Genomic DNA, 12,182 nt, shown 5'->3' with positions numbered 1-12,182 from the left:
TCAATTATACTTTCTACAAAAGCACGAAAATATTGTCGTTAACCAAAATATTGAGTACTAACTAATATAAATATGGGTACAAAATGTAATACATACGTACTTATCAATGATCCACACACACTTAGAGGTGTAACACATGTTGGGCCGGTACAGTCTAGCCCACGAAATCATGTGCTTAGCGTGTTACGTGCTTTGTTGGGATGTGCCAGAGATTTAGACGTGATGTGCTATGCCGTGCCGTGCTAAATGGCGTGTTGTGTTGTGCCAGAAAAAGACCAAGTGAGGTGCTGTATTATGGAATTGGAACACTCATCTAATCACCCAAACTTTTTGATGTGAAGAAGGGTGTTACAATGCAGACTAAGAGGCCGATCTTCATCCTCTTGAAAAATCATAAATTAAGCACATGTATCCCTAAGGTTTAGGGCAGGGATAGAGCCAAGATTTCTAAAATGGGGTGCAAAAATTACTTTAGGGTTGCAAAGAAAAAAAAAAGATTGGGCGCGAAGAAGCAAAATTAGGCCCATAAATAGCCATTTTTTTGAATTGGGCCTTAAATTGGGCTTTAAAGTCAAACGGCGGGTGTAAGTGCAAATCCTTATAATGAGCTGGCTCCGCCAATGGTTCAGGGGATTTTAAGGATTTGGGGAGATATGAGCTGAACTACAATGGCTAATAAGTAATTCTGCCTCGGTATAGGTTGTTATGTACATGTATATGGAAATGGTTGGGTACGTATTTTTTCAGTGAAACATGTGACGGTAGGTTGCTAATCAGAAGTTATAGCTATTTTAAAAAGATACTTCTTAATTCTACCTCCAAATTTCCTAAACGATAATGAAAAAAAAAAATCGATTGAATCCATTCGCGCCTGTCTTGCCTATGCGCTGATTTATTGGATTCAAAAGTAGCGAATGTTGGATTGGACGCAGATGCCAAACTTAAAATCCTTCGTGTATTAGATTGTGCTAGATCTGTGCCCGTGCTAGGCACTGGGCATATTTTTTATTTTAATTTGAGTGGGCCGTGGTGATGTATTTTTGATTTTGTGTGTGCGGAGTTCGTGTGTGCAGGGCTTCGCCTCGCCACGTGACGATGTATTTTTGAGTTGGTGTGGTGGAGAGAAAACATTAAGTAGGTGGAGAATATGTGCAGTTTTTATTTATTTCTTTCTTTTGACTTTGAGTGCACGAGGCTTCGCCCCACCCCATGACAATGCATTTTTGTTTTGGGCTTCGCCACGCCCAGTGGCGATGTGTTTTTGATTTGGTGTGGCGGGGCAAATTCATTAAATAAGTGGAGAATATGTGTACATTTTATTTATTTTTTCTTTTTATTTTCACAGAAAATATATGGATTTTTTCCCTCTTTATATATTAATTTGGAACAAAGAGTCATAATATAGTAGTTACTCGATTTCCAAATTGAACTTGCACTTCCATAAAATTCCAAACACGGTAAATTAGGGTTTTCTTTTAAGTTTGCAACTTTTAAACGAATCATACGTTGCCAAGTGTCCTCACCTAAATATTGAATTTGGTTTCCTTTTTTTAAACTTTTTCCTATTCTTATAAACCAATCATACTGTAGCGCCCCCTAAGCTAGCAACTAACTATACCAAGAGATTAACTAAATAAAGAGGCACTAAGAATTTAAATCATTTACTTAAACATTCAATTAAGAAATCTGCTATAAAACTTAACCCAAAACTAACCCCGCTCAGAAATATATATACATGAACTTCTATCAAATGGTACATATGCAATAGTCATTTCGTTTGCAAATAGAATAAACAACATAATAAACATAGCAGAAGTTAACTAAATAACGGAGTCAACTCCTTCAAGCTTTCGCTGCGGAAGTCTGATCTGTCTCTGAAACGGAAAGTGGGAAAGTGTGAGCACATCATCCCTAGAAGAGGTTCCCAGCAGGAATAACATTGAACTTTAAAGAAATCACGAGTAAGATTTGGAAAAGAATTCATGTTTTCCCGAACATCAAAGTGACTAAGTCACTGGAAATGCACAAACAATGGACAAACTCCTTCTTCAAACAATATATATTAGTGATGCCGGGTTTTTCCACACCTGCATAGTTATATTGATGTCGGGTTGTTCCACACCTAATAAGCATAAAAGCTGAATTCAAGTAGATATAAATGAAGGAGCGTATCCTATATACCACACGTGGAAATTCTCATTTCCCATAACAATTCATAGTGACAGCAAAACATTACAGGTCCTTTCCAATTCATGGAAAGATTCAAAGAATCAACAGAACAATCATAATACAAACTAAACAATGTATGAAATGGACAAACTGACAATGCATGAGTTTGTTATACATAAACTTTTGTAAAAGAAACAACAATGGTTTCAAAAGAATTAAAAGTATTCCCACCTCTTTTGATGACAAGCCACGCCTACCTCGAGATCCACGATCCACTAGTTCATCCTTTGAATCGATCGTTGTTAATAACTAACTATTAATCACACAAGAACTCTAGAAATCTAGCCACAATGGCTCACACAAGAATCATAGCATAATATTATACAAGTCTCCAATTATGGACTAAGTCAATTAACTAATGGTTCTAACTCTATCAATGGTTCTATCATTTGTTATTAAGAAATTTGGTCATAAATAATTATATACTTATCCAAATGGGTATCAAATAGGGTGTCATCGTAAAGCCCTCGAAAAACCTACAACTTTGCAGAAGAAACCGAAACCTAATTCGGACCAGAAATGGTCCAAAAAATCAAAGTAAGGTTTATAACCCTGAACCCAAGCCCATGGGCCTGAACTGACACGGATTAAAAATCCGGCCCACTAACCCACTTGGTCTGTCTTGACTGAGTCATATATCTGACTTACCATACTCTCTGACTCACCGAGTCGACTCGCTCATTTTCACAAACAGTTGATGGTCAGTTCTAATCATTTTCGCAAAGGAAGTTCATATTCAGAAATTATTCCAACTCCTGAAACAGCATACCGGTCCAACTTTGATGGTCTCTAGTTTACTCATTTCTAACCCAAATAAAGCACTTATTGTTTCGTTACACTCTTGGGATGACCCTCTACAAATATTACCTACCGATAATTTATCAACTCTTACTATAACCTACGTAGAAAGTCTCATACATATTACTACTCGGGTCTGATTACACTGAAACACAGTCTCAACGTTCATTTTATAGGTACCTATACCTCACTCGATTCTCAACTGATTGAAACAAACTTTATATGTAATTAAAGCTCATCCGGCGTACTACAATTTAAGTCAATATATGAGCTTAAGGTTCAAAGAAAAGTCTCTACATGTTGAACAGTAACCAAAATACCACATGAAATCATAACTATCATGCATATCTATTGGATTGATTCTAAGCTATTTTCTTTAACAAGCAACAACCCAAATCGTTCAACACATACTAGAATAATTTAAGAGAGTTACCTTGGTCTCATAGTTGATTAAATCCAACTCTTCATCATCATCATGAATCATCTTAATTAATTGAAATTTCTCCTTTGTAACCAAGCCATGCTCCCCTTCACGCAAGATATCTACTAACCCTCTTTTCCTCTTCTTTACTGACATATATAATTACTCACAATTGCTCTTGATCTTTCATTCATCAATAATCAATCTAACTTGTTTGGTTTCTGTAGTTGCAGGAAATCGTGCAACCACACCCTATATGAAATTTTAACAACAATTCAAGTAATCATCTTAATTTCATACATTCATTCATAAAATCTTCAATATGGTTATAAGATTTAAGATCAGTTCTAACTTGGAGCACAAATAATCTTTCTCTCTCCTAAATTCCAAGTCTAAGCTCTCAAAAAGATCTCTCTCCTAACAAGGTCGCTCGGTCCACTTATATAGGGGTTTACATAGTGGATGACAGCTAATTAAAACCTTTATTTTCGGAACAGGCATGCGTCATTATCGCATGCTTATCTTGAGTCTTCTCGCACATGCTCTATAACTTCGCACGGCTATCACACTTTATTCATGATTCTTCTTACGGCATCTGATGCGTCGTCTCAAATATACTATACGCGATACCCTTCGCTCGTTTGTCGAATTTATTACTTCGCACACATATTATGACGTGCGGTATTTAGTATCTACATTTTGCTTCTTCTCATGTCATTTCTTTGGTAAGGGAGTGATATAAGAAATTCCAATTTAAAATGCCGCATTCATTCATCTTTTCATATTCTTTTCAGCTGACATATTCCCCTAATTTAAGCGTGAGAACTTACACGTGTTTTTTCAGCTACTCTTGATCTGACACCTCTTTTATAACCGTTGTTTCTTATTCGTTCATTCTCAGTCGTTGCATTAATGAGTGAATATCTCGGGAATCGAGAGTAAATATCTTATTTACTCTCTTTCCTCTTCATACTTCTTTTTACTCTTGTTCTTTTCTTTAATCTCTGCAACTATTTTCTTCTGCTACTATTCCCCTGATTTCTTCTCGCACTTCTTCTGTTATTTCTCTCCCGTTTTGATATTTTTATTATTATTCATTCCCATACTTAAAAATGCATGAAGATGGTTGGAAGAACAAACATGAAATTAATATATTGAAGCGAGAGTTTGGTGCACGGGGTTTTTCGTTATCTATTCCTGCTAGATCAAAACCTTCATCCTAACTCGGACCTGACTGGTTTTCTCTTGAGGAATGGAGTGATAAAAAGATTATCATTTCAGTGGGAAAACTTCTTGCAGGTCTTCCTATTCCCCTTTATGATCCCAAAATTCCCTTTTTTTATGAGATCCTTTCGCATGCGGGTTTTTCGCGTGGCATATTTCAACTTAGCGGGGATAGTATTAGAATAGCTCTTGAATACTCTAGTCGCGCAGCAGGTTTAGAATCTCAGTATCCAATGGATAAGAAAAATCCTGATCATATGAGGAAATTAATCATGCTGATTATACCCTTGAATTCTTTTTCAAGAATTACGAAGTTACCATTATGAAAAGTAGCGCCTCTAAATGGGGTATTCGTTTGTCAAGAAAAGATGGTATTGCTGAAGAGAAAAGGATCATGCGAGATGTTGATTCGCATGATTCTTCAAATAGTACCGCTCGTTGGTCGAACGACACGCGATGGTTGGAATACCCAATCATCTTGGTGGGCCCATACATAACTGGTAGGGATGAAAATGGCTTAAGTTTTCCCTTACTGAGTGACTTTCTGCTTATGATCCTTGGGTATTCAGATGGCCCGAAGAAGATAAAGTGGTATGCTATCTTTAATTATCTTTAGTTCCCTCTTTTTCCTTTTATATTCTACCAATATTCTTCCAAGAATCCCTCCAAGAAGCGGAAAACACCTTCCTCTTCAAGCTCTCTATCCGAAAATGATGATGACAGTATTCTTAGTGAAGATTCCTCTATTAAATCTGCAATGGATCAGATATCGAGTATTTTTTCTGACTCCATGACAGCAGTTAGAGATGATTCTTTAGCTCACACATGTAAGACTCTTGCGAAGATAATATATGCTCCTACTTTGGATGATGATTCTCTTCGCGGAGCTGCCTCATCTTTGAGTCCCAGTTTTCAATATTCGCTTGCTTCTGTGGTAGTTTCTTATAACTTCGCACTTTCCTTAAAGTTACATCATGCGGAAGTTTCTCACCTTTATTTATAATCTCGCAGGTGGATCGCTCATCATATGTTGTTTCTTCAGAATATGAAAGAAGGTTTCACGTGATTGCACCTAAAAATAACGAACTTAATCCCAAGCTTCCATTCATGAGAATGATGTTGCTGACCTTCGCAAGAGGAACAATCAACTCGAATCTGATGTTTCTTCATGTACAAACAAGATATCTGATCTTCAAAAAAAGAACGATCAATTAATTGGTGTGTAATCCTTTGTTTCTTTTGTCAATCTGTTTATTTATGTCTTTTTCCCCCATTGTAATTATCTATCCATGCAAAGATTTACAGCCTTACTGATAAAGCGATTTCGTTATTTCATTCTCTCCCTCCTCCTGTTGATGATGATATTCTTCTAGAATATCTTAATGCTTCTCTAAATAGCTTCGTTGATAAGAAGTTGAATACCTTTTCTTTGGAGGAGCTTAAGATGAAGTACCAAAATATTAGTGTTCACCATAGGAAGGCCTTATCTACTAGTAATGATTTTAGACGTTGCTTTTTAGAAATTAAAGAGAGGAACAAAGCTTTGCAAAACAATATTAGTACTCTTATCGCCGAGAAGGATCAAATTGCTCTTAATGGTGCCAAAGATTTAAAGAAATTCCAAGAGACTATTCTTCAAGTTCAAATGGAACGAGATCAAGATTTAAGTGAGAGGGACGCAGTTGATGATCAAGGAAAAGTGATCCGTTCTCGACTTCTTATAGAAAGTGATGCTGAATTTGACTGGGCTGCTAACGTCTTAGATAATGCTAGGAATGACTTAGCTGTGACTGTTAGCCTCGAATCAGATCATTCCACTTTGATTAAAGATATTATTTCCAATAAAGAAGGTTGTTTATTATTCCCTTCCACTTATTACCTCTTGATCCATTTTTTGTAAATGACATTAACTTTCTCATACCTTCGCAGCGGTTGAAAAAGAACTTCGCAGTCAAATTATGGAGCTGGAAGTAAATATTGCCTCTAATGAAGGCATTGAGGCGAAGTTTATCGCTCGTGATTCTAAATATTGCAGGTTGAAGAGACATTTTGCTCCTACCATTTCCAATAATAGCAAGGATGTTATTCGCATCCGTGATGATGCCATAAGGAAGATCTGTGCTGAGAATGACATTCCTCTCTCAAAGTATAAGCTTGCTGATGTTGCTCCAAATGAAGAAATTTCTGATATTTCCGAGAGTGAAGAAGATTCTGAATATGAAGAAATTGACGATGAAGTTAATAATTATGAAGTTGATAGGGTGAATGAAAGCAACTTAGGAGAAAAGTATCTTCTTTGTTCTTGAATAGCTTTTTTATTTTGCCACATTTGTGAAGGTTTCATCAGTTCTTTGGTCTTTACATATTAACTCCTGAAATTGCTTCTTTGATGTAATCTTTTTGATTGTTTGATATTTCTTTAATGTATATTCTCATTCTTTAATGTGTATCCTCCTTGCTATGTACCTGTGTAAAAGCTTCACTTTCTAACAAATAAAGTTAATTTCTGATATCACCCTTCTAAATGTGCATGATGATATCCGTTTATTATGACAAATAAACGTAAATCTATCATGTGGGGTCGAATAACACTTTTATAAATGCTATCATTCCCATACTTTCCTTTGTTATTCGACAATAGATGATTAGCTGAAACTAATATATGAAATGCATTTATTCTTTGTGCTTATATGCCTTATGCTCATTGTTTTACCTTTTCTCAGCTATGTTCTGTGTATTATCATGTGAAATTCTCTGTTGAGGAATTCTCTTTGTCTCATTAATGTGCAACAAACTTCGTAAGGTATATTTACCCTGCAAAATAATAATGATTATTAACTTCTATACTATTTCTCTCATGAGGTCTTATTTAGCCTTCCTAATTAAAGTCCTTATTTTGCCTTGTTTATGATATTCTTGCTATGCGACAAGATCGCAGGACGTCCTTACGTTTTCTCGTAATGACCCATTGATCTTGCCTTATCATTTTCTTGTATTATCTAGGTTTTATTATCGCGCAAATATGACAAGCCTTAATACTCCCGTGATTAAAAAGTCTCATGATATTTGCGTCTTTTGACACAATTAAGCTCCCTAGTTGAGGGTGCCGTCCTTATATTCCCCCTGATTGCCCCTTCAAGGAGGCGTACCCCTACTGGGTTAGGGTGGGCTCCTCCCATCCAGTAATGCAACAACCAGTTGTTTTCGCGGTCTCTTATCCCTCCACCGATATGGTTTATGGTTACAAGACCGCACCCTAAACGGAGTTTCTTCTGACCGAGTGCATAGTCAAGACTTGTCAAGAATGGCCAGGTATGCTCCAGACGCCCGAGGAACTCTTGAATCAACCGTGTATCTCGGCGCCTTGATAAAGTTTCTACACTCCTTAGTAGAGAGCTTTTTACCTTAGTATTTCAAATAAGGCGCTCTACCGGATGGGTTTTTGTTTTACCCCAAATCTCCATGACTCAAGCTCCAGGGTCGATGAAGCTTTCACTTGAGCCATGCTAACTAGCTTACGAATTATGACGTGTGTTAGGTCTTATTATTGCCTCTTGCTTTACGCGAACTAGGGTGCACGCCATAATCGCATAGCTAGGCTCCTTAATTGGAGTCTTTATTTCGGATGCCTTTTTATTAAGTTCTTATTATGAAATCTTATTTTGCCTTTTTCGTATATCATTATAAGGAAAAAGGTTTCTTCAATTGCATTCTTATCTTCGATTAATACCATTCTGATATAATCTTTCTTTTCACTAGGAAAACAACTGATTCTTTGAGGACTGTTACATCCGCGATGAGTTACTTGTTGCTTTCGCTCTCTGTACTTCTTTGAGTTCTTTCACACTATCGAATATATCGATGCATATTTGTTCTATTTCTTCTGACGTGCGGGAATTACCGCATGGATCATATTTCTTCAAGTACACTTGATGCCATAATTCATCACATGAGATTCCCTTTTCATCTATCAACTTACACATCCCATCGTTAACAACTCGTTTAATCTTATATGGGTCTTCCCACATGTTTTCCACATTTCCTTTACCAGTTTTTTGATATCTAGGTTTCTGCCTCATCACCATATCTCCTTCTTGGAATTCGCGTCTATGCTCTTGTGCAATTGTTATCGCTTGTGTAGAATCATGTATTGTTTCTTCTCCTTATTTACAACATCTACCATCAACCTTTCATCACGCTGAATTTCTCTTATCTGTTGTTTCCAGTTTCTACGCTTGCTTGAGCGCTCTTCACATTTTTCAATGTCAATTTCAATCTCATGGCATGCTTTTCCTTCATTGGTATCTCCTCTTATTACTGCTACGCCTTGAGGAAGAGGAAACTTGATACATTGGTGAAAAGTAAAAGCCACCCCTAAAATACCATGTAACTACGGTCTTCCAATCAAAGCGTTGTAAGGTGATTCTACATCAACAACACAGAATACTATTTCCGACGATATGCTTTTTAAAGGAATCCTCATTGTTATTTATCCCTTTGGTTCATTAGTTGTGCCATTGAAACCATATATCTTATAAGTAGAGGGAATAAGATCTTCATCTCGACCACCCACAGTTTTTTATGCATGATAAAATAAGATATCCACTGAACTCCCAGGATCTATTAATATTCTGTTGATAGCCCATCTATTTGTTTCTTCCTCTTCATCTGTATCAACTTTTTCTTTTGGATCGATTTCCAATTTTACCACTAAGGGATTTTCGTGCAGTTCTCCTCCTCCAGGTACTTCTTCTGCATTGAAGGAAATAGGTTGCTTTTGCCAATCTTTTAAGGGAGATATCTTGGCAATATTCAATATCTCTCTTCCATTACTATCCCTCGCTTAAACTCTACTCAAGATATTATCATGGAATTCTTCTATGTTCTTGAACGAATGTATTACCGAATTGCAGTATAGATTCTTGGCTTTCGCACCTACCTCAATTAAATAGGTATTTCTTCCCACCTCCATATCTTGTGTACGACCTTCTAGAGGTGGTGGAGGTAAATTCTGCGGATATTGTACCAAAAAGTGATCTAACTTCCTTTGGTCTATCATTCGCATAATGATTTCTTTATGTCACTACAATTATTTGTTGTGTGACCATGGAAGCGATGATAAGCACATAATTCTCTACTTTTTCTCCCTGGTGGTGGCTCATTTCCTGCATTTGGTGGTGCCGGTATTTCTTCCATCAAAATTATAGCTTCCTAAATTTTTTCTATTATAGCATTTAGATAAGGCATCTTTGTAGGCTCCCAAACTACTTTATTGCCTCTTTGACCTTGATTAAAATATTGCTTTCGGCCTCCATATCCTTCTGGATGGTTATCAAGTCTTTTAATTTTATTATTTCCTCCATGATTATTGAATTGTTTTTCTCTTTCCAACTCTTCTTGATCTCGACTTCCCATTGCTACCATTTTTTGTTGATCTTCGCTTATCACTTTTTCATATCCTCCTCGAGAGTTTAGGAAGTACACTTGCGTTCCCAGCTTTTGTGCTTGTATTTTCCACAGGATAGGATTCCATTTCTTTCTTCTTTTGCTCAAGATCGATGTATTCTTCTTGATACTCGCGTAACTCTGTCATTGATACGGTGTCTTTAATTCTGAAATTTGTGTGTATAGAAAATCTGTTGTAAAGAGTGGATTGATGAATGCTAATATGAGATTTCTTTCATCCACTCGTCTATCCATTTCACTGCACATTGTTCTCCATCTTGTGGTTAGACTTCGTAGGTCTTCATTTTTTCTTCTTCGCAAACCAAATACTTGTTCTATTCCTGGTCTTAATACATTGTTGCTGATGTATGCTCCTAGGAAGTTTGACTGCAAATGATTGAATGATCTGATTGTTCCAGTAGGTAAACCTTCAAACCACTCAAAGCTTCTCTTGACAAGCTTGCCGTAAAATACTTGCAAAGAACCGCATCATGATCTTGCCATTGCAATAAAGTTCGCACATAAGCTTTTATGTGTTGTATCGCACAGGTTGTTCCATAAAAGATACTGGTGAATATTAGCAAACTGCATTTAGGCGGTATTCCTGCCATCTGTATTTGTGTTGCAAATGGTGTTTTTCATGCTTCTTCAATTGCCTCATCCAACTGTCTCCTACCTCTCTCTCTTCATGTTGTCATCATTTCTCTCATTTCCGCTAACTCTCTTAAAATTTGTTCATTCATTACCTGATGTTGTTGCATTGGTCTTTTTAATCTTGTTTGGATTACTCTATTGTCGTGTCTATTTTGACGAATAACCTCCTGCATTTCCATTTCTTCTTCAGCATCTCTCTGGCGTCTCCGTCTTTCTCTGTCATCTTGTTAGACTTGATCGTGTTCATCTCTTATCATCTCTCTTTCTTGCCACCTAGTTCTTCTCTGTTCTTCCTCATCCTCCATAGTATGGTTTGGAAGCATGCGATTGACTTCGTGTCTTCTTACCCGGTTGTCATGATTATTTTCACGCAAAGCGTCTTGGTATTTTCGTTCTTCAATTTCTTGTCTTCTTCTCCTGCGTCTTTCTCGCTCAGCATGTACGTGATTCTGTTCTTCCATGTATCTTTCAACCTCGGCTTGACGTTCAGGATGATCTCTTAATGCTTGTCTACCCTGTAATATCATCCTTCCTTGCTCTGGATCACGTTGTTCATCTTGATATCGCTTGACTCGCTGTTCATATCTGTTATCTCTATTATCTTCTTGCATCCGATGATCTTCACCCTGTTGTATGTACCGGTCATCCCTTGACGGTTGGTCATTGCGTCGATCCTGTAGATCATCATTTTCCTGACTATTTTCTACAATATAATCCTAACGTGATTGTTGTTTGATGTCTCTTCGACTAGATTGACTTTGTCTTGATGTATTTGATCTCGACCTTGAGCGAGTCATACTTCTCAATCTCTGCTCCTGTAATCTTATATTCTCTTCTCTTAACTCACTATTCGGACGCATCAAATTCGAACTTTCTTCCTCCTCTCGCCTTCTTTCATCAGCCAACCTCTGTCGAAGTTCTGCGATTGTCATATCTCCATCATCTCCTTCTACGAATCCTCCTTCTCCGGTCCTTTGTGCATTCTCTTTTGTTGAATCTGTTTGTGAAGTAAGAACACTTACTCTGTCATAGTCAATAGCGTTATCTTGTACATGTTCTCGTTGAGCTGGATTATGAACTTGTTATTGAGGATTATCTCTTTCTCCCATCCTAGATGACTCTGCAATTTCACTCCTTCTCCTTTCAGCGATTCTCTTGCTTCGCCTCACCATTTTTGTTTTCTTGTTTCAATGTAATGAAGAATTTCTCTGTAATTAATTAAAAATTTGAGCAATGAAGATGAAATTTATGAGGTTATCCTTCTGAATTGTTAGATTTAAATCTTTAAACGTTCACCACCACGGTATATCACTCCGAGTTGATTTCTAGCGCCAAAATGTAGTTGCAGGAAATCCTACAACCACATCCTATATGAAATATTAACAACAATTCAAGTAATCATATTAATTTC

The sequence above is a fragment of the Papaver somniferum genome, chromosome 2 (assembly GCF_003573695.1).
Source record: "Papaver somniferum cultivar HN1 chromosome 2, ASM357369v1, whole genome shotgun sequence".
Taxonomy (NCBI): domain Eukaryota; kingdom Viridiplantae; phylum Streptophyta; class Magnoliopsida; order Ranunculales; family Papaveraceae; genus Papaver; species Papaver somniferum.
This window is presented reverse-complemented; position numbering follows the sequence as displayed.